Raw genomic sequence first — 14762 nt, forward strand, 5'->3', positions numbered from 1 at the left:
GTGGTTCAATCATGAACCAGTTTCAGCTGGTTTGTGGAATCAACCAAGCCAGCTGATAGGTTTGACCAAACTGGTTCACGTACCTGCAATTCAGTCAAAATTTGGTTTGAATTCAGACTGAACCGTCCCAACCGGTCCGTGCACACCTCTACTTCCTGATACTTACTTTATTTTCAAATTTCCCTTCCCTTTGCAATTAATTCTTGTCATGGCCTTGCTACGCTTTGAAATTGGGGGGAAGTGGTGCATTAGTATTTCACCTCTCAACTTCTGGGGTTTTTTTGGGGGGGGAGTTGCTGCTGAGCATGATGGTGGCCTTCTGCCTCCTCTTTGAGCCCTGCAGCTGTGTTGCTGCTGGGCATGAGGCCACTTGCCCTGACATTGAGTCCAACAACAACTGTGTTGCTGCTAGCCATGAGAGTTGCCCACCACCCTTTCCTTTGACCCCGGCAGCTATGTTGCAGCTGGGCACAAGGGCCATCTGACCTTCCATTGAGCCCAGCAGCTGTGTTGCTGCTAGGCATGAGGGACACATGCCATCCCCTCCACTGATCCCAGTAGCTTTGTTGCTGCCAGGTACAGGGCTGAGGGGCCCCAGCTCCAAAAGAGCCAGTCTCCAGCACAACTGCATTTTTCTTTTCTGCTGCTACTACTGCTACAAATATTCACAACAGAAACAGTTTACACAGAAAGATGAACAAATAAGATGGTTGCCTGTTGCCGAAGGGCTCACCATCTGACTAGAAACAGAAGGTAGACACCAGCAACAACCAGGGATGCTGTGCTGGGGTTGATAGGGGCAGTTGCTCGCCCCCTGCTAAATGTAAGAGAATGGCCACTTTGAAAAGTGCCTCTCTGCTCAGTTAGCCAACATACTCCATAGCAAAGCCACTGCAAAAAACCCAGCAATGATCTTGCATTCCTTTCCCCTTTGTGCACAAATGGAAAGTGAAAGGACGAAGAATGCGAGAAGAAATGGGGAGAAGAGAGAAGGCACTTGGCTCCAGACCTCCTCCTTCCCACTATGAGTGCATGGATGGTGGAAGACACAGGGAATAGTAAGGGGGAGCCCCTGGGATATTTAATTCCAGTCTAGAACATGTCTTCTCGCCAGTTTCATTCAAACAGGGTTAGTGGTAGGGGGCACAGGGAGTGGGCAGGCAATTTTCATTCATTCATTCATTCATTCATTTCAATTTCTATACCGCCCTTCCAAAAAATGGCTCAGGGCGGTTAAGAGGTTTGGGGCAACCCCACACGCGTAACAATGATCGGGCAAGGGGAGACAGTTGTCTAGGGGCCCCACTGCCTGGAGGGGCCCCCCAGAGGCACCTCATGTGACTCCCCATTGCCCCCTGCCCAGCCCCAAGGCCCCTCAGCCACTTGCCCTGTTCGCCGTCTCTCCTGCTTGTTCTCCTGGCCCACAATGGAAGCAGCAGACAAGCTGCAAAGTGCTCCTTTTCTCCCGCTTCTCAGCTGATCGGCGGGTGGGCGGGGCTTCCACGGAGGTCTCCGTGTAGGCCTCTGTGAAGCCTGAACTTGAGTAGGGCCCAAGCAAGCCAGAAAGGAGGAGGCAGCCAGAGTGGCCACCACTGTTCTCTGCAGCAGAAGACCCCTTGCTGCCCTGCCCAACCCAGCCCAGCATTTGCCAGGTAGAGTGTGAACTCCTTTTTGTGGTTACCTTTCCGCCCCCCCCCCGGATATATAGGGATCTGCTTGCCATAGGGCTTTGATATGGGGGGTGGGACTGAGAAGTCTCTGGATATTTATTTTAAAACAGCTTGGAAAATTTGCTGGCTTAAAAAAAAACTATCTAAAAAGTCCTATAAGTGGCTTGTTTCATGGCAGAAAATTACAAAAACTATTGGAACAAACAGTATTATATTTATTTTATTCATTCATTCATTCATTTATAAATACACTTATGTTCAAGTTGTTTTGCAACCCAGAAGGTCTGAGAGAGAACTGTGAAACATGTGTGGTGCTTTTATTTTATTTTTCTTGTGTGTGAACTGCTCCCCAATAACTCGCAGGGACTTCAGGGTAAATCTGGCCAACATGTGAATGCAGCATCTCCATTCCAGAGGAGATGTGTGTTAAAGGGCTTTAGAAGCCTCCTGTGAAAAACCTCCTGGAATCAAACTTGACTGAATTTGTTCAGAATTCTGAGAAAACAAACATAGGCTCACCCTGCATGGTTGAAAGTCTCCTTGGCTAATCTGCAGCGAGGGGGCCATTTTAATAATTTGTCTTTCTAGTGTGTTCTAGGCATTAAAAGTAGCACAGATATATAGTACTCAATGTATATCACTATATATTGTGACGTGTGTGTATTCAGTGAAATGTATTTCCAGGCAGCATACTTATTTTGAAATATCAGACTTAAATCCTTGGGGACCTGGGGTGTGCGGAGGCCCTGGACTTTGAGTGGGGGGGGGGCATTTTAAAATCTCGTCTCTGGGCCCACTCCAACCTTGCTACGCCCCTGGGCAACCCAGTCAAATATTGGGGACACCTGCCCCTTTTGCCCAGTGCTGCAGCAATGCTAATGTTCCTTGGCACTGCCATCTCCATGTCAAGACACAAGGAGCCGGTTTTTACCTATAAAGCCCTAAACAGATTGTGTCCAGGGTATTTCGGAGAACGTCTTCTTCACTATAAGCCCCATCACCCATTGAGATCATCTGGAGAGGTTCATTTGAAGTTGCCACCAGCTCAGTGGTGGCCACACAGGGATGGGCCTTCTCTGTTTCCACCCCAAGATTCTGGAATGTGCTCCCTGCTGAAATAAGAGCCTCTCCATCTCTGACAACTTTTTAAAAGTCTCTAAATACACATTTATTCACCCAAGCTTCTAAACTATGTGGTTTTAAATTGTTTTAAGGTTTTAATGTCTGTTTTAATTTGTGTTATGTTGCTGCTGCAAACCTCCCAGAGATGGAAATTTGGGTGGTGTACAAATATAATTAAAAAGATAGTTGAAAGGCCCTCGGCAGATCTTGTGTCTCATTTACATACATGATGTTTGAAAATCACTTGGGTAATACCACTGACCTCATTTGAAAGGACTGAATGAGAGGAGAGAGCTCATGGTTCTGTGTGTTTTATTTTTTAAGACATTTTTGAGCACATGTATATTGGGAGAGCACACAAAAGCATTAAAACTGCAATCCTATGTCTGTTTACTTGGGAGCGAGGCCTACAGAAAGTTGGGTTTACTTTTGTGTAAAGTAACTATTTCCTGGACTGCCTTCTATATGAACCTGCCTGCGCACATGTCTTCTGCAGACCCCTGCTTCATCTTCCCCTGCCACTGGAGTTCAGTACCGAAATGGGACAAGATCGTTTCAGTGGCAGCACCAAGGTTATGAGACTCACTCCCCAGAGAGGCTTGTTTTGCTCTTTTTAAAAAATTATTTTTCAGATGCTGGGTGAAGGCAGTTTCATTTCAGAAGGCTTGCTGGATTAATTGAATTTTGACATTGCATTAATCTGCTGGTCCTTCCATTGGACGATTGCATTTTATTGTTATAATTTCTTCTAGAGGCTATAGTGTTGTGTTTGTATTTGTTGTAAGTTGCTTTGTGGATCTTTTTGGATAAAAGCAGGATAAAGATAAAGCAAACAAATATGTATAGAATGTTATGTATACTTGTTGCCTTGCCTGAACTGGTTTTGCAGGGTCTGGCAATGATGCAAAAAACTATTAGACCAGAGGCAACAATGGAACAAAATGAATCTGTGAATCTATAGGAAAAGATGCCTTTCTCAGGCTCTTATAAATGTATTGTCTTTCTCCAGCATTAGTGTTTTTTCTTGAAATAGTGCCACAGTCATTTCAGTCATTACAATGCCTCTATGTCAACCTGGAGAAAAACACAGGGCACATATTTTCAAAGAGGGAACATGTAATCAGAAACCGTTTCCTATGTAGAGACCACAGGTACGAATTGCTGTCTTGCAAGAGTGAGGCCCTATAGACAACAACATAAGAGAACAAGGTCAATGAGATCGGGCAAGAGTTACCATCACTATACTGAGAAAGTTTTCTCTTTGAGTGCTAAGAATTAATCTTGGTTCTAATCCTATTGAATAGCCTATTAGGATCAGGCAGGTTGCTTTAAATACTCCCCAATTTCCCCCTTTAATGAGATTATCTATCAAGATTACATTTTATCTCTTTATCCAACTGAACAATCGTGCTGCCTTCCTCTCCTGTCATAAATGACCTGCTAATATCTGGCTTGACTAGCAATCAACAGTATGTCATTTCACTGCATGTAGGTTACAACCAATGTCTGCAACCAGAAATTCCACTACAGAAAACATATTTTAAAGTTTCTGATGGCATCATCCCTACCCAAATATACTTGTTCAAAAGTAAGTTGCACCGAGTTCAGTGGAACATGTAGCCCAATCTTATGCATGTTTACTTGAAAGTAAATCCTAGGTGTTCAAGAGTTAGTAGGATTCCAGCTATGCAATCAAATCCTATGAACATTTACTTGGAAGCAAATCCTATTGAGTTTAATGAAGTACTTAATGAGTTAAATGAAGGCTTACTTTATTTCTTTGTTGTAAAACATATATATCCTGCCATTCTTTAACAAAATCCAAGGTGGCTTACAATAAGTTTACATTATGTAAAAACTAAAAAGATAACACAGATATTTAATTCACACAATAAAACTCTATTAAAAAGAGAAAAAACACAATTTTAAAAACCTCTAAAACAGAGTATGAGAAAGGCTGATGAAACAATCAAGACTTCACAAGCTAACAAAACCTCAGGACTGAGAGTACCAATCAAACTCATAAAGGAGGTTGCTCCAGACAGTGGAAGCCACCACTAAGAAGTCGTGCATGACCACCAGCTGGAGTCAGCACATGCAGAAGAGTCTCTCTTGAAGTTCTTATGGATCGGGCATATTCATGTGGGAGAGTAGGCACTCTTTCTGGTACTTTGGCCCCAAGCTTTTTATGGTTTTAAATATTAGACTCTAAAGGTCACACTTGCTTTGTAGTAAGTGTTCATAGGATTGCAGCTTCTTTTGAGGGATGAGTATATTTTATTTATTATGTTTTCCTAGGAAAGGATGTGCCTGTGGATAATACAATAAGGCTCTGTGCTGGTTGAAAAACAATGGGCAGTTCTTTTTAAATATGTCAACATTCAATTTACTAAATTATTGAAGAGTGTATGATAGGGAGGCGTTTGTACTCTGCCCGTGAAATTCAAAAGCTATAGCTGGTGGAGCATGTGTGAAAAGAACATGTTATTTCCATATCTGCTACTTCTGTTCCATGTTATTTCCACACTTGATATGTCACTCTGACTATATCTGCTACTCAGCTGTGGCAATGTGCAGGAAGCACTGAAAGTACATACAAAATGATAAATTATATCCTTGATACAATCCCCTTTTACACACAGAGAGTGCATTAAATATCAAAAAAACAAACCAAGCATTAGTGTGTTAAAAAATAAAAATGGGAGAAATTAAGCCTACATCACTGAAGCCCAAATAAACACAAAGGAACAGATGCTCAGGCCAAAAATTATTTGTGGGCACAAGAATATGGATGCAATTAACAGCAAGTGCCAAACCAGAGGACCAGCTGCAAATTTCCCATATTTTCACATTAGGGGGAAAATGCAGGGGGGCTCTTCAGTTCCATTTACAATACAAACATTGATGTTCCCCAAATAATCGCCTGGGCAGGCTTATTCCATAGTCTGGCTAGAACAGCCACCATTGCATCCTAGTTTGTATGCTATGTTCAGCCGGCAATAACATACCACTATGGAAACAGAAACAAGAACTTTTGACACACAGCTTCCTTAGCAACTTTGCATCCTCCACCAATCACCATATTGCACACAGACAATTATCCTAGCAAATTCATAGAGAAAGCATGAGTTGGAATGTATTACCATCATTCCTGTGGTATGGGCAGTATTTAAACAGCTCTTCAGCTCTCCACTCCTGCCCCTGAACAGCTGACTGGTAGAATTTCAGCATTTTGTAAAGTGTTAACCTCTATCCAATAGGAGTGCTTGGGCTGTAGAAATGAATTGCTTGCACATTTGTACATGCTCTTATCCATCCAGCTTGGAAAATGTGCATGCAAACTTCCATGTGCGTAGCATCTCTGGCTACAGCAGGGCAAAAAAGTAGATTTTAGCAGATTTAAAAGAATTGGATAGAGCTCTATTTATATTTTTGTGGTTTTGTAATTATAATCAGATCTGTTTATATGTAGACTGATATAGGTATCATATTTACTCAAACAGAAGATGACTCTGAATTTAGGATGACCCCCTTAAAAACAGAGGTTAAGTACAGATTGTACATCTTAACATTTACTCAAAAGTAAGAGGACTCAGGATTTAAGACAACCCCTCAATTTCTAACATCAAAGAAGTTGGGCAGAAACTAGTCTTGGATTCAGGTAAATCTATCTATCTATTTATTTAACACATTTAACACATGTAACACACTTTTTATTTATTTAACCAATTTCTATACCACCCCATACACCAGTCCCTGGCCAGTTCACAATCTAAAAACATAGCAATTAAACATTAACACAATTAAAACAGTTTAAAATACAGATAAAATCTCTAAAACTTAAAAACTATAAACTAAAAGCCTGACTAAAAACAGGTATATCTTCCAGTCCTTCTTAAAAACACCCAGAGAAGGGGAGGCTCTAATTTTGTTAGGAAGTGTGTTCCAAAGTCCTAGGGCAACCCTAGAAAAGGCCCGGTTTTGAGTCACCACCAACTGAGCCGGTGGCAACCACAACTGGACCTCCACGGATGATCTTAATAGGCAGGAATACCATACATGTACTCATCATCTATATATACATGTGCTCCTCTACCTAAATATTATTTCATTGTATTGTGGAGCACTCATTTGTGATAAATGAAGGATGAGTTTTGCATATGGATTGTCTGTTCTAATTCCTTGTTCTCAGCATTTCGTTCTCAGTCCCTCTCCATGGGTGGAATGCAGGCTGCTTCACTTCTACCTTGCTACTGGATGGGATGAAGTACATTCAGTTCTCTTCTCTCTGACATGTTTTGGAATAGTCACTCTTTTTTTCCTAAGCTGTACATGTTCACTTTCTTAAGCTTATATTTATGATTTGCCTTTTAGATCCTTTAACATTCTCATAACTTTCTTCTGAAGCTTTCCCAGTTTTTCATGATTTTTCCTGAAGTAGTGACCGATATTTAATGCAATGGGCTCTGTAAGTCTTCAAGGGCAGAACACTCAAACTGATCTACCACACCACAAAGATCATATGTATGCAAGCATGGAAGGCCTCAGGTGGATCCTAACTGTAATAACAGCATATTCTTAGCACTTCAACAGTCAGAGCATAAGGTCGTTCACAGGACCGGGTGAGTGGGCAGTGGAGAAGGCTGGTCAAACTCGCCTTCCCTCCCAGACAATGGTTGCAAAGTTGCTGGGAGTCGCACTCCCGGAAGATCCAATGTGTCCTCTGGAGATCCCACAATGTACTGCGCAACACACACAATGAATTAGGGGATTCCCCCAAGAGTGTCCACTGCGGCTAAACATAGCCCTAGTGAACACATGATCTTGGATCCCAGGTTAAGGGCTCAGTCGAGCCTTTAACCCTGGTGAAGAGCAGGGTTGTAAAGCGAGGCTTGGTGTCGCCACCCCACCAGGATCGGGCCCTATCTCAGTGGTTCTCATATGCAGCATAACCCAGGCTCAGCTTCCCTAGCTTGAGTTAGGCTATTCATGTGTGAATAGCCTCCACCTGTTTTAGAGAACATAAGAACAGCCCTGCTGGATCAGGCCCAAGGCCCATCTAGTCCAGCATCCTGTTTCACACAGTGGCCCACCAGATGCCACTGGAAGTCACAGGCAGGAGTTGAGGGCATGCCCTCTCTCCTGCTGTTAGTCCCCTGCAAGCAGAAGCATCCTGCCTTTGAGGCTGGAGGTGGCCTATAGCCCTCTGACTAGTAGCCGATGATAGACCTCTTCTCCGTGAAGTTATCCAAACCCCTCTTAAAGCCATCCAGGTTGTTGGCTGTCACCACATCTTGTGATGCAAAGTGTTGGATAAAATGTACACCTCCCATTTTATATCAAAAATTATCATTTGGAATCTCACTTATTCAGTACCCATGCACACACTCATAATTCAATGCCCTTCCCTGCATGCTAACTCTTGAGACTATTAGCTCTACAAATAACCAGTATTGTTTGCACAACCAAATATAACTTTACTTTGTTCTTATTATCAGATAAATGATTCTCTTCTAGTCTCTATTAAGCACTGGAATTCACATGACTTTGTTGACACAAACCTGTGACTTACTGATCTATCAATGGTCTCTCCTAGGAGTTGATTTGATGTACAAACAATGCTAGCTTCTGAATCAGATTAGAGTATTCTTTATCTCTTAATATACTGGCCTGCCATGATTTGTGGATTTGTTGGCTGGTATAAAGTCTTTTACCTAGGTTGAAGAGAATGAAGCTGTCATATATATTATAAAAGAAAGAATATATACTCAATTCAGGATGGCCAGTTTCTGGGCTCTTAGGAGCTACTCTGTACTCGATAGTGGTCTTGGGGGGCAGAAGTGGAATAGTTCTAAGTCTATCAATGATTCCACAGTTATGGAACACATGACATACACACATTATTACATACATTGCCTTAGGGACCATATGAGTCCTTCCCATATGAGCTGTCGGAGTTTTGAGATCAGCTGCAGGGTCCCTGCACTCTGGCCCACCACAAATAGAAGGTTGATAGGTAGATACCTGGGACAGGGTCTTCTGGTTGTCTCCCTAGGTCAGGGGTTCCTAACCTGGAGTCTGTAGAGTTGGTCTAGGTGGTCAATCAAAAACTGTTGCACTGAATTTAATTTGCTTCCCGATGAGCTTCACAGTGAGTTTTTGTTAAATATATAAATATATAGAGTCATATTCTAATGTGATCCCCCCCCCCCCGCAAGATTGCCACTGAAGAAGATTTAGTCTAGTAGAAATGCATTTGGCAAAATTTACAAGACTGATCAGATATTGGCAAAACTGTAAGACTGATCTGACATTTCATCTCTCAGTCAAAACGTGACACTGTAACCACATGGGAATATTTGTCTAAACTTCTCCCATCCATTGACAATATGACATTTTGGAAATAAATTATCGGATTTAATATTTTCAGTCAGACACACAGAGATCATTTTTCTTAGATCTTATTGACCATCTTTCAAAAACTTTATTGTAATATCAAACATATTGATTTGGATTAACCATATAGTTTTATCACTGTTATATTAAAATATTAGCATGCAGTATTTGGATTCTTTCTTTATGTTTGATATATTGTCAAATCCAAACAGGGTTTTGTTTTCTTTTGAGCTAGAATAAAGTTCTTGAAAATAGCTAGCCTGAGTACTTATTTTTGTCTCCAAGTGGGATGGGGATTAATGGGTAATACTTGAGGATCAGGGGGAGGGTCTGTTGGTGCAAAAAGTTTAAGAATTCCTGCCTAGAGAGGTTAGGTTGACTTCCTCTTTTCCCGCTCTTTAGATAGAAGGTGAAAACCTTTCTGTTCTGTTATCTTTTGTAAGATATTCATTTCTGATGCATTTTTTTACTACTACCTATTTATTTTAAGGTTCTTATTCTTTGTTTTTGTTGCATTTTTGATATTTTTAAACTAAAATCAGAGTACAAAATGAATGAATAAATCTTATTTATTTACTAATTTTTCCAAGTAAACTGCTTTGAGAACTTTTGCTGAAAAACAGTATATAATAGAATATACTATGTCAGTGTTCCTTCTAACAGGGATTCCCAGATGTTGTTGACTACAACTCCCATCATCTCCAGCCACAAATTGTAGCTGGGGCTGATGGGAGTTGTAGTCAATAACATCTGGGCATCCCTGTTAGAGGGAACACTGTACTATAACTACTATATAGAGCAGTGGTTCCCAAACTGGGAGCCTCCAGATGTTGCTCAACTCCCATCAGCCCCAGCTACACTTTATTGTGGCTGGGGATGATGGAGCTGTACTATTGGTAGTAGTGGTATAGTGGTGGTAGTGGTAGAAGTAGTAACAGTAGAATAACCAAAGAAGATCTGTAACTCTACGAAATCATCACTATTTTGTATAGATATAAAACATTTCCTTACAACTGAAGCTGAGGGCAAACTTGTATTATGATACACACAATCAACAGCCCTTACATGTTCTACTAGTTGCTGGAGTGCATCACTTGGGTGCAAGGAAATCTAATATTTGATAATGTATTTTGCTATAAACCAGGGATTCCCAACTTTGGGTGCCCAGATGTTGTTGGTCTACAACTCCCATCATCAATTACCTTTGGCCATTGTGGCTGAGGATGCTGGGAGTTGTAGTCTGACAACAACTGAATATCTAAAGTTGGGAACTCCTGCAATCAACCATTTGGTGCACCAATGCAGCTACATATATCTTTAAGATAGTGATGCCAATCATTACAAAATCCTATTGAAATTTAAATCTCTGCTCAGAAGCTTCAATCAAATCCAACTATGGAGCTTCACAACTGTACTTGCTTGCTAACTGTACAGTAACTATACAGTAACTCTGCACCTCCTCCATTCTCCTAATGGGTCCAGCTCTAGAAACTATAATTGATCTCATAATTTGTATTTGTCAACCACCCATGAACACTGAACTGAGGCTGCATTCATGTAACTATGCTAACTGCACAAATCAATAAATAACACTTCTAAAAGCTTGTTCTAGTCAATATTATTCAACTGAAATGTTTACAGTGGCACAGTCATTGTTTTTAGTGTTTGCTGTTTGTCGTCCTTAATTTTAGAAAAGAAGATGGAACACTTGTAATATTGAATATCCTTTCTCCTGGGTACTGCATAAAATGTGTGAATATTCTAGCAAACATAATATTTTATTAAAATAAGGATTCTATTTCTCATACAGCTACATCTACCCTAATGTAAGTTAAATGTTTTGAATTATTATTTTGGCTACTTAAAACTTGATACGGTTGGATAGCTTAGGATGCTGACTGAGCCATTGAGGCATAAGGTTCTCCTTAAACTGTATCAGCTAATGAAACGTGCTGTTAGTAGGATTTCATCTAGCACCAGAACTTGCATTACTCTCAGTCAAGCTGGGACTATAATTATCTGACCGCATTCACACGTAACATGAAACTGGAGGTTGCCAAACCCGTGGTTAATTTTTCTAACTGTGAATCGCATCACAAATGTTCATCCAACCACAGCCTGGCAACCTCGCTTTTCAGGGCAGGGGAGCCCCTCCCTCTTCATGGTCTGTCGCAAACACATTCCAGCAAGCTCCAAAGTGCTCACATCGTCAGACTGTGGGCAAGGCATCAGAATGTCTGCAGAGTGACAGCCATTGGCTACGATCTTCAAGGGGGTGTGCCGAGCTTGATCATGCCTTTTTGGAATGGACCTCCCTCCCACAGCAAGGAAAGGGCATTTAAATCCATTTAAATGCCATGCAAGCCCTTCATCTGACTGTGATAGCACCACCACCCTTGTAAGAGCCCTGCAACAAAACAGTCTCATACAGGCACAATTTGTGGCAGCAGGGGACTGCTGAAGGGCACTATTCTTCCTTTACTCCGGAAAGGGAAGGGGACATGTATATGAGGGAAGGCAAAGGATCCTGGGGTCTGGACCGCTGTGACCAAGGATGCTCTTGTGATGGCTCACCCCGGCAAAGCAGTCCACGGTGACCAAACCACACTTCTGCCCCAGTGTCAGCTTGCCACCTGGGGATTAACACTCTCATGAGAGGGCCAGTCTATTGGGGAGGACCTTAGGCTTGACAACCTTCGGTCTTCCATTGGACTGCCTGCTCATGAGTTGAGCCATCCAAAAAGGGGCAGTGAGGGGCCCCTGTTCTCCCTAGTTAATTATAAAACTTTTGCAAAGTGACCCCCTCCCCTCCAGGGAAGCCTTTGGTGCACCCAAAGCATGATTTGATGCTCCATGTGTCCGGGCATTGCTGGGTGGGCAGACTGGGGAAACACAAGGACCAGGGACAGATATGTACTCTCATTCAAATTTCCTGGGTTCAGACTGGCATTGCAGCATATGCAGATCTGCCACCACAGGGAATTATGAGAGAGGGGAGCCCCAGTTGTCTGTGATCCCAGGACAGTGGGATTGCCATTCTGAACAAAAATAAAAGTGGATATGTTCAAATAGGTAGATGGGCTGGCAGAGGGCCTGCTTTGACTGCTTCTGTGCAGCAGTTGCTAAGATAGGGAGAGGTGTTGCCGGAGTACCTGTCTCCACAGCTTGCTTGTGTGGTGCAACCAGGCTAGGCAGCATCTGCCATCCAGCCTGCATGCATGTCTCTATGGCCTAACACTCTCATGAGAGGGTTGTCCATGGGAGAAGGCCTATCATAACACATTATTTGTGATTCTGCCCGATCCCCTGTCCCCCCAGACAGTTCTTCTCATGAGTTGTGAAGGGTTATCTCCATGGCTTTCCATTCTCATGAGAGAGCGGTCCACTCAGGAACAGCATCCATCCTCATTACCTATGAGAAATCTCTCCTTTCATTGGAAGCAATGCTGAGTAAGTGTAGGGACCACATGTTAACCCAAGGGAAAGGGGCTGTCTTATTGTACAATGGTACAGAAAATAGTCCTGAGCCATTCAATAATTCTTGGGTGGGGCTGCCTTTTAAACCTGACCCTGGATATCACCGCTGGCTGCCCTGCCATGTGTTGTCATCCCAGCAATCTAATGGGGTTGCCTTGTTTATGTTGCCACCACAACTGCATGTGCTTGTGAACATCTTTATCATTTCATTTTCAGAAAGCGAAGCACATAGTGCCCGTCTTGCCATCCCGTCCCCTTCTCTCCTGACTGCCAGGAGGGAGGAACAAGGAACAGAGGGGGAACAGGGCATGCCCCATGTGACCTTCCCATTTGACAAGCTTACAAGCTTGGGATAGGATGTGGCGGCGTCCCTGTTGCCAGGCAACTGCTTTATTCGATCGGAAACAGGGGGTGGGGCAAGTGCTCAGATAGGCAGCCAGTGAGAAGCACTGCAGGCATAGAGTGGGTGTGAACTTGAGTGGCTCTGGGCCTCTCTCTCTCTATGAGTACCATTCCAAAAACAGCATGAAACTGTGGTCATGGCGGCATCCACATTTGGACATAATGCTGCCACTGCAAAACCGCAGATTGGGGAAACTCTACAAACCCAAGGTTCAAATTGGAGTTTGGTGAGGGAAACTGCAGGTTGCTTTTGCTGTGAAATCATGGTTTCACGCATTCAGATGTACACAAATTCCACCCTCTGTCTCATTTAACCGAGGTTTGAAATGGGTCTAGATAATCAGTTTCCTCCAAGATTGCCTGGAGCTAGGAGGCCACCACCTTCTCAATTACCTTGCCCAAACACGGAAGGTTGGAGACCGGCCTATAGTTGCTTACCTCTGAGGGATCCAAAGCAGGCTTCTTCAGAAGAGGTCTGAAGATTGCCTCCTGCATCCTGCCCTCCCTCAGAGAAGCATTTATCATCTTTACCAGGCCTTCTACAACACCCGCCCAGCCAAATAGTATAAGCCATGTTGGATAAGGCTCAAGAGAACAGGTGATAGTCCACACTGTTCCAAGCAGCTTATCCACATCATCAGGAGTTACAAACTGAAACGGAAACGGAAACAACCTAACTACAGAAGATGAGTTGTGATTAACCAGATATCTCACAAATGTTGGTGTAGGAGGTCTCTCCATGGTTCTTCCTTATCTTGAAGTTCCCTATAGGCTTGATAGTTGAGCCCACACCACCCCTAGTGGCATGCTTGTGATACTGGTACCTGCACAACATGAGAAGCAATCTATTTTATATGTAATGTAGCACAAGAGATATGGAGTTGCAGGATACAATTCAGCACAGTCCCGCCCTCACCACTTAATACAATTCAGCACTTCAAAATGTTCTGTCCCTATCGCACCAAACCTCCTTACAGATGACTGTATTATGAGAGCTGCAGTTAAGATCACATTGACCTCCTAGCAATCTCAGAAGTTCTAACTCATCTCTTTCACCCTTTGATGTGGATCATGTTAAGTATATGTTTGCTATGCAGAAAGTCCCACGTTCAATCTTCAGCATCTCTAGTTAGGAGGGTCTCAGGTACCAAGCCTGAGAAAGACCGCTGCCTGAAGAGCTGTTGCCTGTCAGAGGAGACAATAGGGCTTGATGGGCCGATGATTTGACTCAATAGCCTTCTTCACACACTGTGTTGTATGCATGTTTAGGGAGAAGCAGGTTTGTATCCAGCAACCACTGTCTTTGCTACTGGCCACATCTTCAGCATAACTTGTGAAAAAGTCTCTGTGGGCACAGTTTGTACACACGTAAGCTACTAAACAATGAATGTATGTAGGAGGCATGAGTGAAAATAGCAAGTGTGATCTCATCGATGTGCATTGATTGTGATGTATAAAGATGGCTAGTATAAGACAGCTTCATATATAAACAGTAGCAAAATAGGTGTGTGAACATAGCTTTGTAGAAAATCACAGTAGTCTGTGAATGCCCCAAGATAGTTCAAAAAGGCTGAAACACATTGAGATTCCATGTTTGTATAGAGAAGGTGTGTAATCTCAGAATGATAAGTCTGAGAGAACCTCTAAATCTTTTCCTAATGTAATTGTGGGAAATTATAGTTTTGTTTTGCTTTT

At 42.7% G+C, this 14762-nt stretch overlaps 1 long non-coding RNA gene across 1 annotated transcript; it reads right to left on the reverse strand.

The window, feature by feature from the left end:
• Nucleotides 1-1874: 1874 nt before the first annotated feature.
• Nucleotides 1875-14108, reverse strand: LOC128342039 (uncharacterized). Its single transcript, XR_008314728.1, has 2 exons — nt 13782-14108; nt 1875-8506 (listed from the first exon to the last, which is right to left on the reverse strand). It is a non-coding gene; the product is annotated as an uncharacterized LOC128342039 (long non-coding RNA).
• Between the last annotated feature and the right edge of the window lie 654 nt (nt 14109-14762).

The sequence above is a fragment of the Hemicordylus capensis genome, chromosome 2 (assembly GCF_027244095.1).
Source record: "Hemicordylus capensis ecotype Gifberg chromosome 2, rHemCap1.1.pri, whole genome shotgun sequence".
NCBI classification, from domain to species: Eukaryota; Metazoa; Chordata; class Lepidosauria; order Squamata; family Cordylidae; genus Hemicordylus; species Hemicordylus capensis.